We start from the raw sequence: 22,177 nt of genomic DNA, 5'->3' as shown, positions 1-22,177 counted from the left end.
ATTAATTTAGATTTAAAATAAAACAAGTTTATTTAAATACAAAGAGATAGATTTTAAGTTGAGTACAAGTATAAGGTATTTGTGACATTCCCCTCTGGTGTTATCTGGACCTGTGATCTGCTAGGTCACTGTAGTCCTTCACTCTGGGAGCCAGCCTTACCCTGCTCTGCTGTGAGAACCCCCACTTCTGGGCTGTTCATGCACAGCCTCTGGCATGTAAGCTGCTCCCAGCTACTTGCAAATGACACTAGCCAATATCTCCGGTCCCAGTCTTCAACCCTAGGAACCTCCATCTTGCAGTGTCCAGTTATGCCCACTGGACGCTGCAAGCTTATATGAGTTCGCGTCAGACATGCATCTGATGAAGTGGATATTCACCCACGAAAGCTTATGCTCCAATACATCTGTTAGTCTATAAGGTGCCACAGGACTCTTTGTTGCTTTTTACAGATCCAGACTAACACGGCTACCCCTCTGATATATGAGTTCGTCAATTTCACAAATAAATTGATATGTACCAGGCTTGTTATCCCAAGAGGAGTCTCTGACATGCTTCAAACCAAATGCACTGCTTCAGGTAGAATAAACAAACAGATTTATTAACTATGAAAGATATATTTTAAGTGATTATAAGTCAAAGCATAACAAGTCAGATTTGGTCAATGAAATAAAAGCAAAACGCATTCTAAGCTGATCTTAAGACTTTCAATGCCCTTACAAATTTAGATGCTTCTCACCACAGGTTGGCTGGTTGCACTTCAGCCAGGCTCTTCTCTTTGATCAGTGCTTCAGTCGCTTGGTGTGGTGTCTGTAAATGTAGGTGGAAGAGAGAGGAAGAACATGGCAAACATCTCTCCCTTTTATCATGTCCTTTCTTCCCTCTTCGCTTTGCGCACCCCGCCCTCCTTCAGAGTCAGGTGAGCATTACCTCATCGCAGTCCCAAACTGACCAAAGGAAGGGGGGTGACTCACTCGAGAGTCCAACAGATCCTTTGTTGTTGCCTAGGCCAGTGTCCTTTGTTCCTGTGAGGTTGGGCTGTGTTTGTCCCATTCATTCCCTGATGAGGCGTGAACTGCCTCTCTGCTCCTGGAGAGTTTTTGCCTGGTCTTGCTTTAAGCCATGAGGACACATTTTCAGCCTCATAACTATATACATGAAATGACAACCTATAACATTACTATAACAACGATTACTATAACATTACCATAACAACAATGCTCAGTACATCATGAACCATCCAAAGACACCCGACATGACAAACTTTGCATTAGATACCACACAATCATATTATAAGGATGAACGTGGGGGTGCTGGGTGTTCCCCCAAGGTACAGAACGCCTCAGTATTAAAGTCGGAAATGGTTACAAGGAAAATAAAGATAAAACGGTTCCTATTAGATAAAACTTAAGCTAGATGTGGTTCAAGATAAAATCCTTACCACATGTTCTCAGCAACAGGGCTGACCAAATTCTCAAGTCAGGATCTCCCCCCAAAGTCAAAGGGCTGGTTCCTTTGTCTTCTTAGGTGATAAAAGAGAGAGGGAAGGAGGAGAGAGATAACCTGGGGTGTTTTTGCCATTCACTTTTATAGTCCAATCACCCTTTGAAATTAATTTTCCTGAAGGTTACCCTAGATAAAGTTCCTTCCAGCTGTGAGGAAGGAGACATGGAGTCTTGTGGTGAAAGAGGTTCCATGTTGTTGTCTGCTAAAATGCAGATTGATCTGTCCCTGTCTCTCTTCACTACTAAAGAATGGCTACTTGATAGGTGATTGCCAATCAGCTTTGATGACACCTGGCTAAAGGCATCAGCTTGCTCTTCATCTTTGAGAAACCAGTTTACCCCCCTTCACACTTGTCTGGTAAACATATTATAGTCATAATTTCAGCTTATGTTCATAACTCTTAATACACATTTTGTACTACAGGACCCAAGAATATTGAAGATCAGTGTGTTATTAGTTTTTAAATGGTACCTCACAAGCCATATTTTGCAAAAAGATTATCACAAAAATTTGTAAGGTGTGAATACAGGGGTGCTTTAAGTCACAGTGACCTTAACAATGCAGGAAATAAAATACATATATATTTAGATGTAGTAGAAAGTACACCTATTACCCCAAAGTTCTCATCTCAATAGATAACTGCCCAGATGGCAACGTTGCCTGAAGATTTTAATAAGATACTATGGTGATGAGTGCAGTGTAAGAACCTATATAGTACAGAATAGAATAAAATAGGGTATTCACCTAGTTACACACAGTTTGGTTCCCATCATAATGTATGTACTAGCTAACTTAAATGTATTTACTTCTGTGCTAATATACGGAAGTACTTGATAAAGTATCAATTGATATTCACTGCTTTTTTCTACTTGGTTACTGCAGACAGTAATAGAAATTCACCTATTTCTTCCTCTATTTGTTGCTGCCTCTCATTCTTTTTAGGAGCAGACTCACCATACTTAAGTCATTTGGGTGGGGCAGAACCAATATATTTTTCAGGAAAATATTCTGCAGTATTCTGTTTTATCTCCATTTTTTCTAAATAGCAAAGATACTCTTCATTTGTCAAGTGACTTTATTCTCAAGATCAGCAAGTGCTTTACAAACACTAATAAATTATGCCTCACAAGATCCCTGTGAGATAGACAATTATTATTTTTTCTAATCTGAAAGTGAGGCAAAAAAAGGTTAAGGAATTTGCTAGAGGTCAACCAGCAAGTCAATGACCTAGCTAGAAATAAAGATGCTAGGTAGCCTGACTCCCAGTTATGTATGCTTACCACTTGATAACATCCCACCAATAAATTCATAGATTCAATCGGGTAGTCATGATTTTAGACAGACACCGACCTCTTACTAAATAATTTGTGGATGTGTATATCGTGCATAAGTCAATCAATATCACCAGCCTGCTCAAGCTTTATAGCTTTCCAGCAAAGACAGCTCACACACATTTCTTTAAGAAGATGACAAAGAGAATCTATAACTCTTGAAGCACAGATCAAACAATAAAGCATCCCCTAGTTAAAGAATTTGCCTCAGCCATGCTTTCACACTATTTATGTTCACTTTCAGGGACCATTAATACTACTGATCCAAATATTCATAAAAGCAAATTTCAAGGATGGATGTGTAGGAAACAAAACTCTAGATTCAGTCTTGAATAGTCACTCTGAACATTTTTGCGAACTCACCCCATCAAGAAACAGAAAAAATACCATGTGATTTCTCTGACAAATTACAAGTAACCAATAAAGAAATTGTAGTATGCTCAGGAATATTCTGTAAACAAAAAAGAAAAAAAACTAAATTCCTAGGTAAATCTATTATCAGCTTTATTCACAGAGGTCTCATTAATATGTTTATGTTCCCCTAGTTTGTTCTAATAAAACTGTTGTTATTGCTGGCACCAATCTGTCTTGGTGAAGTTTATTCTGACACTACCTGTTAATGGTAATTCATCCAGGCTTTGATCCTTTGTACAGAATATTGTTCTGGATTACCCTGTATAATACCAACAGAAGTAGCTATCTTGTTCCGCTAAATCTGAAAATACAGGTTTAAGAAATATCTGGGAATCCTACCTCCACATTCTAGTATCACTAAGATAGATCAGAATGGTATCAAACTATTTCTGGCAAGGGAAGAAGAAAAAGATAAGGAAAGAAAGAAAAGCTGGGAATAGTATAAAAGCGAGAAAGAAGGAAGTTGAAGAAAATATATAGAAAATAAAAATGAAAGGCAACAGTGGGAAAGAAACAGGAAGAAACAAGACGAGAAAAGTTAGTAATCAACAGCAGATACATTATTTTCAAGACAATCTTGAAGTGAGAGACTCTGCTACCCAGAGGCCAGATTGTGAGTCTTTCTTCCTGTTGACTAGTACCCTACACATGAGTATTCTGTTGAAAGCAATGGAACTATTTGTGGAGTAAAATATTACTAAGTGTGAATATGGCCCTTAGAAAGAAAATTCCTGGACACTGGCAAACTGCTGTAATAACAAATAATTTATAGAGAGAGAGAACAGGTAAAACTAAAACTTTTGGTCCCATAACAAAAAAGGAGCCTGTCAGCCCATGGTAAAACTAAAACTTTTGGTCCCATAACAAAAAAGGAGCCTGTCAGCCCATGGAGAAAAAAACAACAAATCCCAGAATTTGACAAGAATTGAAACTAACACATACTTGAAGAAACTGGTTTGCTTACATTACAAACAGGCTACTTAGTGAGATTCCCCCCTCCCTCTCTCTCTTCACATACCCTATTTTCCCAAACTCCTTCTTGCTGGACGTTCCTGACATGTCAGTGCTTGGAAGTAGACTATAGCTGATAATGTTGGTTGACCATAATCAAAACATAGTGCCACATACTTAAAGTGCCAGAGAAAACCACCTGGTCTCTGGGAGTTTCTGACCTGTACTGCCAGCTAGCTAAACTATGAGGACTGCCTGTGGCTTGCAGCATTTGATTTCTGTGGGTGGAAGCCTTTTGTTGCAGAGCAACCAAGGGTGAATCCATCAAGTTTCTGTATGCTATTCTCTCTCCCTCTCTGTCAGCAGACCTCCCAGTCTGAGGCCAGGTCTACACTATAAACTTACATCAGTGTAACTATGTCACTCCCAGTGTGAAACATCCACATGCCTGAGTGACGCAGTTATACCAATCTAACCCCCAGTATAGACACCACTATGTCGACAGGATGATTTCTCCCATCAACATAGCTACCATTCTTGCAGAGGTGGATTAACTGTGTCAACAGGAGAAGCTGTCTCATCAGCATAGTAGCATCTTCACTGAAGCACTACAGCAGCAGTGCAGCTGCGCCACTTGCAGCGTTTTAAGTGTAGACCTGCCCTGAGCTTCCAAGCAGTTTGTAAGGAATAGGGCTGATTTCAATGAATGACTCATGAACTTGTGTCTGCCCAGTGCATAGCTGAGGTTGTCTTGGAGAATAAAACATAGCACTACATTATCACCAACTAAGATTTCCTTCTTAGCAAGCTGCTTTGAGCCATGAATATAAATTGGATTTGGAGAATAGGGACAGTTAACTTCCACTTCTATATTTTTTCCTGTCAGCCACCAGCCTCAGACTTGCCAAATCTCCCAAGAGATGCCTATCTGTCTGTCTATCTGTTTTAAGTGATGCCCATCACTGTGATATTTAAGTGCTTCCAAAAAATTATAAAGTATACACATAAAGGTCTCTCTCAGTCTCTCCCTGAATCAGCAGGAAAGGTTAGGGAGGAGAAGCAGGTTTTTCATTTTGCTCTGAAGACCCCAAAACTCATGATCATCCTGGTCACTTCTGGAAGCAAGTTCCAGATTTGTAGACCAGTCACTGGAAAAGCTCTGTACACACAAGTTGAACACACAAGTTTCATTTTTGAGATTGACAGTGGAGAAGAGAAAAACTACAAAGAAGAATGGGGTCAGGAGAGGGGGAAAGAGAAGGGGAGTGGAAGAATGTAGTCAGAAAACCCAAGATATTTTCAAGTTAATGGAAAATCAAACTTCTACATAAAGTTTAGCAGATTTTCTTTAATCTAGATCCTGGCCCAGGATTGTTAAAGTTTCTTAGGAATCTGAGTTGCCCCCTTGGTACCTAAACTGAGTCTGAACATACTGTTGGGGCCAGAGACTGGACCAGATGCCAGGACAGGGAGGCAGAGGCTCACTCTGGAGAATGGTAACAGAGGGTCCTGTGGCACCTTTAAGACTAACAGAAGTATTGGGAGCATAAGCTTTCGTGGATAAGAACCTCACTTCTTCAGATGCAAGTAATGGAAATCTCCAGAGGCAGGTATAAATCAGTATGGAGATAACGAGGTTAGTTCAATCAGGGAGGATGAGGTGCTCTGCTAGCAGTTGAGGTGTGAACACCAAGGGAGGAGAAACTGCTTCTGTAGTTGGATAGCCATTCACAGTCTTTGTTTAATCCTGATCTGATGGTGTCAAATTTGCAAATGAACTGGAGCTCAGCAGTTTCTCTTTGGAGTCTGGTCCTGAAGTTTTAAAAAACCATTGGCCTGCTAAACCCAGGGTTGTGAGTTCAATCCTTGAGGGGGCCACTTGGGGATCAGGGGCAAAAATCAGTACTTGGTCCTGCTAGTAAAGGCAGGGGGTTGGACTCGATGACCTTTCAAGGTCCCTTCCAGTTCTATGAGATGGGATATCTCCATTAATTTAACTAATGGTCAACTGAGCTGCCTGCCTGTGCTTTGATTCAACTGTCTTTTAGCTTGATGGGGATGGCTGGGTGCTTTTTAGGTCAGAGGTAAGTAAGGAAACTGGTGTCATGGGAAATGTTGAGAGGAGCTTGGCTGTTTTGTTTTTTCATTTGATATTTAATATCATGTCCACCGCATAGGGAAGGGAGCTATTTATTGAATGCACTTAAAAGATGTAAACTGCTATACAATTGTTAAGTATGATTGTTACTTAAACAGGGTCATCACACGAGGAAAACCTTGAAGATATATCACATTGAAATGTAAACCTGATTAAAACATTCACTTGCTCTTTTTATGTTTAAACAAGGGTTAAACACTCACTTGATCTTTTCATGTTTAAACAAGTGTTTACTCCCTTGCAACCCCAACTTCTCTTGACCTGCAGTGGAGTCATTGTAAAGCTGAAAGTAAATTGCTATTTAAGGAAATGCCCTTTTTTAAAAGGTTACCCGACTGTGCACGTGCTTTTTAAAGTAGCATGTGGTATCTCTGTATAATATAAGGTGTAAGCACAGAGCTCTCCTGTGTGTGTCTGATATGTAGAAAGAAAACAAAGGGGAAAGGGAAGAAGACAGAAGAGAAGAGTGTTACATTTCTTTTGGCATTAGATTCTTTCCAGATTGAATTACTGATTATCTATTTTTCAAGAAACCCTCCTACAGTCTTGGCCTCAGTGTCCTCTGAATTAGAATCCGTACAGCATGTAGAGAAAGAGCAACATCTGTCTAGATTAGCTATCATCCCTTGTCAAAATAAAAGAGCTATTTCTCAGCATTAGACAGTACACTACAAATAACACAATTTAAAAACAAAAACTACAGTGTTTTCTTCTTATCATTATTTGCATTTCATTAGGACAAACATGTCTACCCAAATGAAACAAAAATACTTCTTTTCCTTTGATTTTATCATGAAACCCTTTCATCAGCGTCATGTTAATCACTGGATCTTTATTTTATTTGTTGCATTTGCTGCAGTTTTGCTTTTATAGTTAAGTGCTGTCATACCTTCACAAGTTTGTCTGTAAATACTTTAATGGTTCAGGTCAGCATAATGATTTATCAGCTATGAAAACACTCATAGAAAATGCACCATCCAACTTTGGAGCTGAACCTACAAATACCAAAGAATGCAGGACATAGTAAAAGCCTGATTTAAAGGGAAGGGAAGCTCCGTTAACATAAAACGACTATGTACAACTTTATTTGTTTTCTCTGACAAGCCAGAAATGCATATTTTACCACTATTGCAGTGAGAAAAAAGAAACCTATAGCAACCTCTTTGTGAGACCATTAAGGTACATACAGTAACAGTAATTATTAGTTAAGTAATTTTAATTAACAAATAATGACCCATAGAATATCTCTCATGAATGTTGAATTTCAATTATGAGTTTTATAATCAATATATAATCTAATGGTTAAAACTTATTAAGAAGTAATAAATCATTTTTTTTATTAAAGTGTTATCACATAGTGGTAAATTTATCCAACTCTTTACCATCCTGGACACTGGGTTTTTATACCAATATGGAGCTATGGGTCCTTAATACAAGTCTTTACCAATTTACCAGCTAAGCTTTGTAACAGTCAAAAATTACTAGACTGACACTTGACAGTTCAACAAAAGCAATTCTATTTCTGAAATTAAACAATTATTTAATTATTAAAATAGCAATTCGGTTCTCAGATAATGATCATGCATAGTTAACCAAATGCAGGCCTGCACACATGTATAGCACACACTAATATATAGTTAAATGTTTTTCCTGGTTTTTCATATAAACAGATCTTTTGATGCCTTTGCTGATTAATCAACATTCATTGTGCTCTAATTACTACTATTTAAAATGGAAAGACATATTATTATGACTCCCCTTTGTTGAAAAGATCTTAAAGCACCAGAACTTCCTCAAGGTGACTCTTGTCATTCAAGGTGTTCTATCCAGAATTTCTTTCTTTATACATTACAGCTTCTTTATAGATTAGCAATCCATTTCTTTACATAAGTTTGATTTCCCATCAAATGGATTTGACATTTCCATATCTGATATAAGAGTAAACCTTTATTCGGAATTTCAATTTAAACCAACCCACAAAAAGGAAAATGTATGTTCCTCAATCACAAATTCTCTAGGAGTTTGTTGATAGTAGGCTAGTTGATTCTGTTTCCAAAACCCCATCTTCTGTGAAACATAGAAAACAGCTTCTCTTTGCTTTCTATAAGTTTCTGGCATCTCACTATCATTGATATACACTGTAAAGTTAATAAATTCCATATTTTATGGATCTAATCATTCCACCCTCATCCTTCTTCCCCCTTTCCATCTGTCTATTTTAGTGCTTGTACAATGTCTAGCACAGCATCCACATCACAAAAAATTGGCATGAATTGGCGTCTTTGTTGACAGTTTCAGCAACAAGGCCAAAGATTGAATCAGCAACGAGACTGAACTACCTGCCCACCTTTAAGATATAATTACACACATTCTATAGCTGTTCTGTGGATAAATAGGCTTTCAAATCTCCATGGCTACTAATTGGGAACCTTACATGAGCTCTAAATTCACTATAAAAGACTTATAAAGTTGTTCACAAAGGAGGATAGTAAAAAGATGAAAAAAGGAGGTTTGAAAGCAGGTGTGAAAGGATGGTCAAAAAAACTAAAGCAAAGGACAAAGAGACAAAGGACTGCAATAATACACTGTGATAAAAAAGTTTTGTTTTCTGTTTCTGGAAGCATGGATAGCAATCACAGTTCAACTTCTATTCTGATTCAGAGTTTGGTTCAGCCTCTTATGAAAATAGGCTCTTAAACAAAAAAGTTAAGAACCAGATTTCAGAAAAAAATAAGTCTGGATGTTCATACTCAAAGTTCTGTTGCAGGCCCAACACTAGCTTAGTCCTCTGAAGTAGTGGGACTAAAATCAAATCTACAATAAGGCACAATATGCTGTGCAGGTGCAGAAACCATTTTCCTTCCATCCTGTTGAAGTGTTCAAGACAGACAATCTTAACTTGTTCTTTTACCTTAAATTATTAACATAACCGGTAGTTTCCCAAAGCATCTTTCAAAGCAAAGCTATATTCGTTCTGATAGTGCAATTATTAGTCACCAATGAAGAATCTATAGGAAAACTACAGTATATGAAATATTTAAATTGGAATTAAAATTGAAAGAGTAGATGAGGTATATATTTAGGCAGCTATTTCAATAATGTATTGTAGTTGCAACGATGTAACAGGAAAGCTACTATTGCAACCCAGAATTGTAAGATTTTCTAGTAAAAGTGTCTGTAATGAGCTTTTATAACAACAAAACCAGGAAAACAAACTTAAAATGTTATTTTACACTTTTATAAACTGGTCCTTAAAATGTCTGTGGGGATCACAGGAGTGAAATGAGATGGTCCACACAACATGCCAATGAAAACATGTTTTGTCTCAAGGAAATCCCATTTATCCCAAAACTCAGAAATAGCCTGACTTGAAAATCTCTCATTAGACACTTGCAGCTCAGGGGGCAAGAGTTGCTAAGATGGCTTTAAGCCCTGCTTCCTATGGGTAGGTGTGATGCCCAGAATCAGAATCTCTGTATCATTATGCACTGTGGCTCCACTCCCAACACACCAGTCCCATCTCCAGCCCTGCACCCAGTACGCCTCTTACACCACGACTTGCAAGTTGGTCCTTGGAAGACAACCTCTTCAGTTCCTGCACTGGAAAATCCCCCCCTGGCTGGATCTGTGGCTTTTAGCGCCTCTTTTCATCACTCCAGCCCTTTTACCTGGACTAAAGAACAAGGGTAAAAATCTTACCTTTATGGCCTGGTAGTTACACATATAGGGCTAAATATCTGTCCCTGGTACAATCCATTGGTGCAAACCACTGCAAAGCCACTTTAACCAGCTTCCCAAGCATCCTCCTGGCATGGGGGAATCCCTGGGCTCTGTAGAGCTGGTGTAGCAGTCCACTTTCTGGTTGCCAGAGAATGCGGAGTAGCAAAAGATGTGTACATTTGGCATGGCTGCACAAATCCAGCTATGTCCTTCCTAAGAGCTGGTCACATGATCTGACCCAGAATTTTTTTTCCTCTAAATGGCTCCTTAGAAATTTGTTAGTCTCTAAGGTGCCACAAGTACTCCTGTTCTTTTTACTTAGAAATATTTAAGCATCCAATTATCTTTACCTATTTTGAAAAGAAAAATTAAATGGAGAATAATGTGGCTTTTATTTGTTAGCGTAAGGATAGATACAACTCTTAAGGAGTTTAAGAATATCATACAGATGTAGGGAAAGCAATTCAATAGACAGTCACTACTTGCAATTAATAATAACCAAACAACCCATGAAAGGATGTATGAGGAAGAAATGGGAGAAGGTCTCTGAGTTTCTAATGTTCTAATATAGGTCCCAACTCTGCTTCCACACAAGCAAATGGGTGTTCTCTAGAGCTCCCTCTGGAATAGGACCCTCACAGGTAAAGCACCTATTAGAGGGATAAAGATTCATTGCAACAGTTGGTGGGCAGAGAAGTCTCTTATTCACAGTGGGGAAGCTGATCACCCAAGTAGTGCTGCAGAAACCAATAGGATTTATAGGGAGAGTAATTGCTCACCACTATGAGAAAGGCGATGGGTAGGCATAATCTGGCCCTAATAATAGAAGAGCGGAGTGTTTGATGTGAGTTGTAATTAAGACCTCAAAGCATTATGCAAGTGTTATGTATTAAAAGGTCCAGCTCTCTCTTTAGTCTTCTTTTCCAGGACCAGGTTCTGATCTCACTTACACTGAAGTGAATCTGGAGTATTGACTGTAATCAGTGGAGTTACTCTGAATTAATGCCTGTGCAACTGAGATCAGAATCTCACCCCAAAGGGTCTATCTTCATTTAGCACTTAATCTGATTCACACTGAAGTCAATGGCCATTCAATGGAGCTATGCCAGTTTATTCCAGCCACATGAATCTTTCCATTGTCTTCAATGGGAGCTGAATTTAAGCCCTTAAACCTTTTCAAAATAGTATCATTTCACTCCTAAGTCTCTCCTTCCTATTGTTAGGAAATAGAGTGACAATTCTCATGAGGCCTTTCTGGGATTCAAAAGAAATAGTCATAAATAATAACCATCCTTTCTTCGAAATATTTATTAAGATTCAATTCACGCAAACAACCATAGAACAAAAGAATTTACAGAGACGCAAGTCATCAAGATCCCAAGCTATTTTTCAATACAGTGTTTGCCTAGGAAAGAAGGTACCCACCTTCTGTTTGAGCTGGTGCACTCAGCACCTCACAAATTACCCTTTTTTTTTCTGAGACTGAAAAACCACCTGCTTTTTCTCAAACAACTTTACAATCCTCTGTGACCCTATCCCAGAATTGTTTGTGTTCTTTCAGCCTCACACAACATCTCTCACACACCAATTCTGTAACTTAATAACTCGCTTTCTCTAGTTCATTATTCCATATGTGGCCAAGCTAGGCATTGGTATTAAATGCATACAAATTTTTAATTTTCACATTAGAAAACTATAATCTCTACATTCTCACAGAACATTTGATGAGTTGTATATTCCCAAATTCTCTATATATTCAGTATACTTAGTTACAGTAAATATTTACATTCTGAAAGTTAGCTTCACAACCAGAATAACTAGAAACAGCTTACATTCTGTTTAAAATTTCACAACCTCCAGAAAACAGCTTAATGAACTAAGGTTTAAAAAAAAGTGCTACTGTTTAATTTAAATGCTATTACAGTCAAATCCCTAACTTTTTCTAGTGCTTTGCATGCAATAGTGACTGGTTTTCCATGTAATACACTTATCCGAAACACACCGTAAATAAAAAGTCTAACATGAAATTACAAGTTTACAAACATCTCATCTTGAAATATTCAAAGCAAGCAGTAGAAAACTACTAGCTTATTTCCTATATCAGTGCTTTATATGTTTGTGAAGGGATCCCTGAACTCTCTCCAGCCTGGTCTCTCTCTCACAATGCCTTGCTAGTGACCAGCAGCAAGCCCCTCCAGGCACTGTGATCACTCAGCACAACAGCATGTGGAGCTCCACACCCAGCTATATCGCATGAATGCTCCCAGAGCCACTCATGAATCACACAGAGAAAGTCACCAGAGCCAAATGCCCCCCACCCCCTCCCCAGCTCCCAGCACTGTACCTCAGGAATGTACCATCTTGCCCTGCTCAAGATGAGCCGTGCAAATTTATTAATTGGTTCACCACTTCGTCAATGGAAAGTGGATATACACCAGCCTTTGCAAACCTGAGCACATTTGCCACAGACTTCAAGCAAACTCGCTGGTAAAGATAAACAGTTAAATAAATGTATTGACTACAAAAGATATATTTTAAGTGACTATAAGTGTTAGGCAAAAAGTCAGAGTTAGTTACCAAAAGGAACAAAATATAATCATGCAGTCTAAACTCTCAACCCTAGTAGACTGGGCAACAACTAGACTAAGCAGTTTTTCTCACCCCACTGGATATTGCAGTCCTTAATATACAGATTTGTCCCTTAAATCTGGGCCAGTCTTCTCTGTTGGAGTCTTCTTCTTGGTGTCTTTGTTGCTTGCAGCTTAGGTGGGGGCAGGAGAAAGGCCCAGCATGTGGCCACTGTGTTTTGTTTTATAACCTCAGTTCTATGTGCTTGGGGTGGGAAGCACAAGTCCAGGCATGTCTGTGGGCATTGCTGAGTCTCCAGGCAAGGTTGAGCAATTCTCCTGGTGTGTCCAGCAAGGGAGCTTGCTGGACAATGGCTGGTGATTTCTGTTCAACAGCACCCACCCGGGTGTTGGTTACCTCCCTTGTCACTGTCTCTGTAGAGCTAGTGCCTCCCAAACTCACAGCATATTTTAGTGAAAACCATACAATACAATTCTTATAATTTCAGATGCACTGATGATACACATATTTAGATAGAACAATGTATTTCAGCAGATCATAACCTTTCCCCGATACCTTACAAGGCATGCTCTATATGCAATATCACGATTATTTAAAAATGAGGAATATGGGGGTTACAGGGCGCTCCCCCAAGGTACAGAATGTCACAATGGTATTATGCAAGAATAATTTCACCAAATTATCACCAATAAGGGATGCTAGCAAATTCTACTTTTGCTTCAAATGCTTCTAGATTTGCATTTACACTAAGAAGTGGCCCTAGCAATATTTATATTTTTACACGGTACAAAGTAAAAGATGAAATAAGAATAAAACAAATAAAGGCTAAAACAGGGTCACCTATTATTGCAAATGCAAAATTAAAAATATTTCTGAAGCAAAACAAAAATTTCTTATCTACATTTACTGATGAAAATCCAGGCCACAATTTTTAAAAATGGCTAGTGATTTTGGGTGGCCAACTTGTGAAACCTGAAAGGAGCCTGATTTTTAGAAAGTGTTAAGTCCCATCCTCTGAAAATGACTCTCTATAGGCAGAGGTGCTGGAACAGTTTGTATAGTAGGGGTGCTGAGAGCCACTGAACCAAACTGTAAACCCTGTATATGATGGAAACCACGGCAAGCCAGGGGATGCAGCAGCACCCCCAGCACTACTAGTTCTTGCACCTGTGCCTATAGGAGTCCTAAAGCTGGGCAGCCAAAAATTTTATCATCCCAAACCTCTAGTCACTTTTGAAAATCTTGGCCATAGACTGTAAATTATTCTTAGATGAGACCACAAAGGATAAGAAAGTGAGAGAACAGAAAGATGTGCTGTTCCCTGATGGTGTTCTCACTCTCCTGCTCAGAGTTTGCAAAACTCTTTGTGGTCCTGATTGTTCAGCTAAACTAACATTGCTTAGCTAGAAAGTCATTATTTTCTACATCCTTTTAATCAGATATTAGAGATATCATTTTTGTTTTCTTGTTGGGAGTCACTACAATAAAGGTTGGAACAGTTCTTATACCCTCCTGGCCAAATGTATATTTAACTTGGATTTCTAGCTAGTTCGTCTAATAGCTCCACTTTCTACTCTTGAATATATGTTTTTTCTATTTTTTCAGGGATATTCTTAGATAATGGGTACTCTTATCATTTGATCCAAATGATTAGTCAAAATATGGAATCTTGCAGATCATTTCCCCAGGGCCGCCCAGAGGATTCAGGGGGCCTGGGGTCTTCAGCAGCGGGGGTCCTTCCGCTCTAGGTCTTCGGGGCACTTCAGTGGCGGGTCCCGGAGCGAGTGAAGGACCCGCCACTGAACTGCCACCGAAGACCCGGAGCAGAAGAAGCCCTCGCTGCTGAATTGCTGCCGAAGACCCAGAGCAGAAGAAGCTCCGGGTCTTCAGCAGCGGGTCCTTCACTCGATCCAGGTGTGTTCGGCGGCACTGAAGGACTTGCCGCCAAAGACCCGCCGAAAACTCTCGTGGGGGCCCTTCGGGGCCCAGGGCAAATTGCCCCACTTGCCCCCTGCTCTGGGCAGCCCTGCATTTCCCTTAGGAGAAGAAATTGATGATGGAATCAGGCATTTCTTTGATGCAATCTTGTTTATTTATAAATAAAGTATATGAAGTCGTGTTTCCCCAAGCAGAATAGGAAGCAAACAGCAGGAAATAGTTTCTTTACTCACAGCTCCTAGCCTCTTTCTAGCCAGCACTCTACCCAAAAGCTCTCTTTCTCTCAGTTGCTTTCTCAGATTCATGATACAAGTGTTTCTCTGTCTGTCTCTTGGCTTCCTTGCTAACTTCTTTGTGAGTTTTCTTTCTTACACACAGTTGCAATCAAATCAAAGCTCCACTCTTGTGTTTATTAGACCCTCAGGAAACCCCTTGGATTGCATAGCCACTGCTCAGACTTGCATGTGATCTCATCCTTGGGCAGTGATTTTCCATTGTTTCAGCTATCACTGAACAAAGGAGCATTTGATTGTTCCCTCATGGAGGGTAGCTATCATGCCCAATGACTTCATCAGGGTGGTGTGATAGTGAACACCCTGCATAACAACACCCCCATTCTCAGCTCTGCCCATTTTCTCTGTAGAGTCCAAAATGGTGACAGACCGTATCACCTATCCCAAATAGAAAAGAAATAATTTACAAATTACAAATGATACAAGCTTAACTATTTACATAATTATATGATTTTTTTCTGTCACTACATTTTCACATAATCAATCCAAACTGGTTTTATTTCTATCCAAGTCTCCTAGCAATTCTTCCTTCCCTTCCCCGTTTCCTTTCAAGCATCCCAGAAAGGCCTCTTTTAATGAACCCTCCCCTCCCCCCAAGTTATGTCTATTGTTTCTGTGAAATCTACTGGCTAAGACAGATGCTACCCATTTTGTTCTAATGGAGAAATCATCTCTGTCACAGGAGTACCCTGCCATCACTCTGCACACAGAATTTACATTGATATTATGAGAAGTCCCATGTGCTTAGTAAACGCAGATTAACATCATCATTATTTAGTGCTTATTCCTGGGAAAATTCTGCGCCACTGTGCACATGCAGAATTCATGTCTGGCACAGAATTTTTTCCCCACAGAAAATATATTCTGCCCGAGAAGTGCTGCTGTTCTGCCTTTCACCCACCAGAGGCCACTGTGGTGTCAGAACAGCCCTCAGCCAGCTACATTCATCACAGCACTTGCCCATGGAGCCTGGTTAGGACAAATGGACATGGGATTGCGGGGGAGGGGGGGTCACAGACTAGGGTTCAGAAGGGTAGTTGGGAGGACACAGTGGGGTGCGGGCTCAGGAGCTAGTGCGGTGACAGCATTGAGCCAAGGGCTGAATGGGAGGGGCGCTGCAGGGCCAAATGGGGATGGAGGAGAGAGTGTGTAGGGCCACATGGGGACATGGGCAGCTGTACCAGGCTGAATGGGAGAGGCTTAAGGTCAGCCAGGGTCTGCATGGGGGAAGTTCCCAAATCCCTAACAATCCCTCTCCTTCTCTTTCCCTTCATCCCAAAAAATCTGTTCCATACTTCTCCCACTCTCACCCAACAACCCTCCAAGTTCACTCCCAGGCTTCTTCCCTCTCCCTTAGCTCCTCCATTACCCCTGACTCCTCCAAGCCTTTGCACTATTTCTGAAAGGTGCGGGAAATATGTTTCTGTATTGTAGTTTAAATGAATTACTCAAAGTTCCATATTAATATGCCTAGTAAGGAATCTGTTTGTCAAAAAACATTACCTGAATTTTTGTGTGTGTGTGTCTGTATTGTTACAGACATACTTGCTGGTGGGTATTTTGAAATAAATTACCAAAATAATTTAAACTGACCTGATTATATTGTGGTATTTTGACAAATAAAATATACAGAATTTTAAATTTTTTGGTGCAGAATTCCCCCAGGAGTCAGATACGGGCACAAATAATTAAAAGTTATATTTTAGATATAGTCCATGTGTTATCACTGATTTCAGTTTTTGACTTATTTTCTTTCATTCTCTAGGACTTTGCTGTTTCTATTATATTTAACATGGGAAACTGTCATTTCTTGCTAGAGCACAAGGTTCGGTGTAACTGTGCATTAAAGGAATTGCTGGAGAAGCGAGAGGTAGAAATGTGTGTACTAGAAAGGTCTTATAGTGGATGCATTGCAGTAAAATAGCACTGGAGCTATCTTTATTTTGCTAACCTGATTGATCAGACGCAATATTTTCAGTACGTCATGCATCTCTACAACCACTGAGATTATTTATTATTGCCATCAGTTCACTAAATTCTTCCAAGATATGTGAAAACTAAGTTTTATATTATTTTATTAATCTCTTACCATTTATTATCTACCTTATCTTTGTTAGGGTATTTTCTTTATGAAACTTATCTGTCTGTACAATTATTGAATCATTTCCAATCTTTTGTCTTTGGCCCCCTAGCCAGACACAAACTTGACTGGGGTGAAGATGGCAGCTCATGACTGGAAGCAACTTCAAAGTGGGTCTTGTCTTGAAATTAATCTCCTGATGCACAAAGCTCATGTACAGTCTTATCACGTTGCTTTTGTTTCAACCAGGTCTATTTTTTCTCCCCCCATTGCTAATGAGAAATACAGACCTGAAGCCTTATTTTGTACTATTGATCACATTTTGAACCACAAATCACTTGTTGTGCACAACCCTTCAACTGCCTCCTGTGAGGAATTCAGCAAGAACAGAGTGAATTTCTAATCAGCTGCCACTGTTCAGCACTGCTTTGCGTAATTATAACACCAGTGCAAGTTTGACAGTTTTTCTTTGTTCCAAGCTGAGCTCATATAGGCTATGTCTACACTACAAAGTTAAGTTGACTTTATGTAAGTCGACATCAAGCTGCCAATTTAAGCAAATCAATCTTCCATGTCCACACTACACTCACTGTGTTGGTGGAGCGCATCCTCACTAGCAGGGCTTGCATCAACGCATGGAGCACTGCACTGTGGGTAGCTATCCCACAGTGCACATAAGTGGAATTTTGGGTTGGGTTTTCAATGCTTTATGGGACCAAAATATTGGCATGGGTGGTTATGGGAACATGGCGTTAGCCTCCCATGATGCACTTACCTCCCTCCCTCCCTCCCTCCCTGAAATCAATGGAAAACAAACCAAGCCTTTTTCGCACTTTTTTTGTAAGCCTGGGTTACCCACGTGGACGCCATAGCATGATAAGCATGGACCCCACTCGGCTGTACACTGCTGTGTGCATTACAAACACCTTGTGCCTTATCCTGCAGTATTTACACAGCCGACATAGGGGCCACCGTGCAGAACAATGTGATGCCATGCAAGTAGCCGTGCTGGAAGCCATAGAGCAGAGCAATTTTCAGTTGCTGGCAACAGTAACACATCACCTTGGCATGGCTGAGTGCCGTTTCTGGGCCCAGGAAACAAGCACTGACTGGTGGGACCACATCACTATGCGGCTATGGGATGATGAGCAGTGGCTGAGGAACTTTCAAATGCATAAGGCCACTTTCCAGGACCTGTGTGAAGAGGTTTCCCCAACTCTGAAGCGTAGCAATACTAAATTGAGAGTGGAGAAGAGAGTGGCAAAAGGTCTGTGGAAGCTTGCAACGTCACACTGCTACCGGTCAGTGGGGCATCAATTTGGAATGGGTAAATCTACCATGAAATCTGTTGTGATCCAAGTTTTCGGGGCCATTAATAGACTTCTGCTAAGAAGGGTAGTGACTCTGGGCAATGTGCAGGATATAATGGATGGTTTTGCCACGATGGGGTTCCCTAACTGTGGTGTGGCAATAGACGGAACTCATATCTCTATATTGGCACCAGACCACCTTGCCAAAGAGTACATAAACCAAAAGGGATACTTCTCAATGATGTTGCAAGCGCTGGTGGATCACAGAGGCCATTTCACCGACATCAACATGAGATGGTCAGAAAAGGTGCATGAAGTGCGCATCTTTAGGAACACAGGTCTGTTCAGAAAGCTTCAAGCAGGGACTTTCTTTCAGACTGCAAAATAACCACTGGTGATGTTGACATGCCAATCCTGATCCTGGGAGACCCAGCCTATTCCTTGCTCCCATGGCTCATGAAGCCGTACACCCACAGCCTGGACAGCAGTAAGAACCTGTTCAACCATAGGCAAAGTGAAAGTGAAAGTGCAGAATGGTTATGGAATGTGCTTTTGGTCATTTAAAAGGTTGCTGGTGTTGTTTGCTTACTAGGTTAGACCTCAGTGAAAGCAATATCCCCATTAGAACATAAGAGCATAAAAACGGCTGTACTGGGTCAGACCAAAGGTCCATCTAGCCCAGTATCCTGTCTACCGATAGTGGCCAATGCCAGGTGCCCCAGTGGGAGTGAACCTAACAGGTAATGATCAAGTGACCTCTCTCCTGCCATCCATCTCCACCCTCTGACAAACAGAGGCTAGGGACACCATTCCTTACCCATCCTGGCTAATAGACATTAACGGACATAACCTCCATGAATTTATCCAGTTCTCTTTTAAACGCTGTTATAGTCCTAGCCTTCACAACCTCGTCAGGCAAGGCGTTCCACAAATTGACTGTGTGCTGTGTGAAGAAGAACTTCCTTTTAGTTGTTTTAAACCTGCTGACCATTAATTTCATTTGGTGGCCCCTAGTTCTTGTATTATGGGAACAAGTAAATCGCTTTTTCTTCTTCACTTTCTCCACATCACTCATGATTTTATATACCTCTATCATATCCCCCCTTAGTCTCCTCTTTCCAAGCTGAAAAGTCCTAGCCTCTTTAATCTCTCCTCATATGGGACCCGCTCCAACCCCTAATCATTTTAGTTGCCCTTCTATGAACCTTTTCTAATGCCAGTATATCTTTTTTGAGATGAGGAGACCACATCTGTATGCAGTATTCAAGATGTGGGCCTACCATGGATTTATATAAGGGCAATAAGATACTCTCCGTCTTATTCTGTATCCCCTTTTTAATTATTCCTAACATCCTGTTTGCTTTTTTGACTGCCGCTGCACACTGCGTGGACATCTTCAGAGAACTATCCATGATGACTCCAAGATCTTTTTCCTGATTCGTTGTAGTTAAATGAGCCCCCCATCATATTGTATGCATAGTTGGGGTTATTTTTTCCAATGTGCATTACTTTACATTTATCCACATTAAATTTCATTTGCCATTTTGTTGCCCAATTACTTAGTTTTGTGAGATCTTTTTGAAGTTCTTCACAGTCTGCTTTGGTCTTAACTATCTTGAGCAGTTTAATATCATCTGCAAACTTTGCCACCTCACTGTTTACTCCTTTCTCCAGATCATTTATGAATAACTTGAATAGGATTGGTCCTAGGACTGACCCTTGGAGAGGGGTAACTAGTGGTGTTCCCCATTCTGATAATTTATTCCTGCTCTTTGTTCCCTGTCTTTTAACCAGTTCTCAATCCATGAAAGGATCTTCCCTCTTATCCCATGACAACTTATATAAATTAAGAGCCTTTGGTGAGGGACCTTGTCAAAGGCTTTCTGGAAATTTAAGTACACTATGTCCACTGGATCCCCCTTGTCCACATGTTTGTTGACCCCTTCAAAGAACTTATTGTTATTGCTGCCTTCTCTACACTCCATAATATCTGTGAAACAAAGGCAAAAAAGTTTCCACTGGGATGGGGGGGGGGGTTTCAGGCAGATCGCCTGGCAGCCAATATTGAGCAGCCAGACACCAGGACAAGAAGAAGAGCACATCAAGGGGCTCTGCATCTCTGTGAGACTTTGAAAACCAGTTTCAACAATGAGCCAGAGTAATGTGACACTTATCTGTGTTGTTTCTTACCAAACTGGCCCCTCCCTTGCATTTTCTCCCCTGTAAACTCCACCCCCACCAACCGCCGTATGTTGAATGAATAAAGAGCTTTTTTTCCTTAATCTGTTAAATTTTATGATGCACACAAACACAGAGACTGCAAAGAAAAGTAAGATAATCTGGGGCAAAAGGGCTGATAACACTATGGGGGGAGGAGAAAGAAAGCTTGCTTATAGATGCACTGCGATAACAACCAACGTTGTGGAAATGGGCACCTTCTGGTCCTTGTACCCTCCCCCATGGTGTTGAGTGCAAGCAATACTGAACTTTCCCACCCACCCCTTCGCTCCCCCCGCCTCATAGGACATTTGGGGGAGGTGGATGTAGAACTGGGTGATGATGGCAGCAGGTTCAGCATAGGCTGCAGAGGGTCTCTAGCATCCAGCTGCCTCTCTTGAACCTCAACCAGACACCTCAACATGTCTGATTGCTCCTTCAAAATCTGCAGCATCTCGTCCTGCATGGCATGCTCTTGTTCCCTGAAGGCTCTCCTGTCCTCCCTGTCCATGTCCAGGTTCTCGGACAGTGTAATCCTCCATGCACTGAGCTCCGTCTTGTCACTTTCAGAGGCACGCATTAACTCATTGAACATGTCCTTCCAAATCTTCTTTTTCTGCCTTCTAATCTGGGAAAGTCTCTGTCCCACTGTGGAGGATGCACAGACAGTCAAGGTTTCAGTTGCAAAGAATGCAAAGCACAAGGGTAGCATTGACAGTACATACATTCTTTTTGATGCAAGGTTATTTTTTTTTTTTAAATAAATCCCTCAATACACTTCATTGCAAGCCACAATGTAATCACAACCACTGGCTATTGCAAGAATCAGTTTGCTGCTCCAGCCATGGTGAGTAAGGCCATGAGACATGCTGCTTTTGTGAAGACATCCTTGGGATCACAGGTTGGAACTTGAGAAAAGCCCACTCTCCCCTAGCAACCTGGATAGTGCTTGAGGACAGGCACCAGTGTAAAGCTCCCCAGATAATTTGTTTTTTTACAAAAGTGGCACTGGGTTGGGGCGGGAGAGAAGGGCAACAAACAGGAAGCCACTCCACTCTTTTTTTCAATGCTGCTTGCAATACATAGTGATCCCTTCCAACCACTACCATGGCATGGAAAAGCATGGTTGTGTGACCCAGATTTCACCAAACGGGGGATGGATTACTTGTTGAATTGTTTGCAGCTTAAGGGCTAGCATTGAAAACTTCCCCCATTTCTCCTAGGTGACCCTATGCAATATCATTCTCCTGAGAATAACAGAGGTGGCAAGGGAGCAGATGCTGCAAGCCCCTGGGTACAGACAGACCTGGTCCTTATGCTGTAATGCTGTGTGTGCTGCAATGATGCCAGGAGAGTTACTACCAGAGTGGCATGGGAAAGTATTCTATCATGGTGGATGAAATAAGGCAACCCTTCCCAGACACCTCCTGCAAAGGATTACAGAGTATTTCCATGAAAGCTTCCTAGAGATCACTACGGAGGATTCCCAGGCCATCCCCATGCATATAAACAGTCTTTTTCGGAGAGCACCTTCTGCATAGCTCAAGTGGCCACCGATACCCACTATACCTACATTTTTGTTCAGATTAAACATAAAAAATAATAGCATGTAATCCCTACAGTTTGATTGGATGTGTGTGTGATGGGTTGGATCACAGAAACCCCCTTGGGG

The sequence above is a fragment of the Chrysemys picta genome, chromosome 3, assembly GCF_011386835.1.
Source record: "Chrysemys picta bellii isolate R12L10 chromosome 3, ASM1138683v2, whole genome shotgun sequence".
NCBI classification, from domain to species: Eukaryota; Metazoa; Chordata; order Testudines; family Emydidae; genus Chrysemys; species Chrysemys picta.
The sequence above is the reverse complement of the archived record's forward strand: the minus strand, read 5'-3'. Positions refer to the sequence as shown.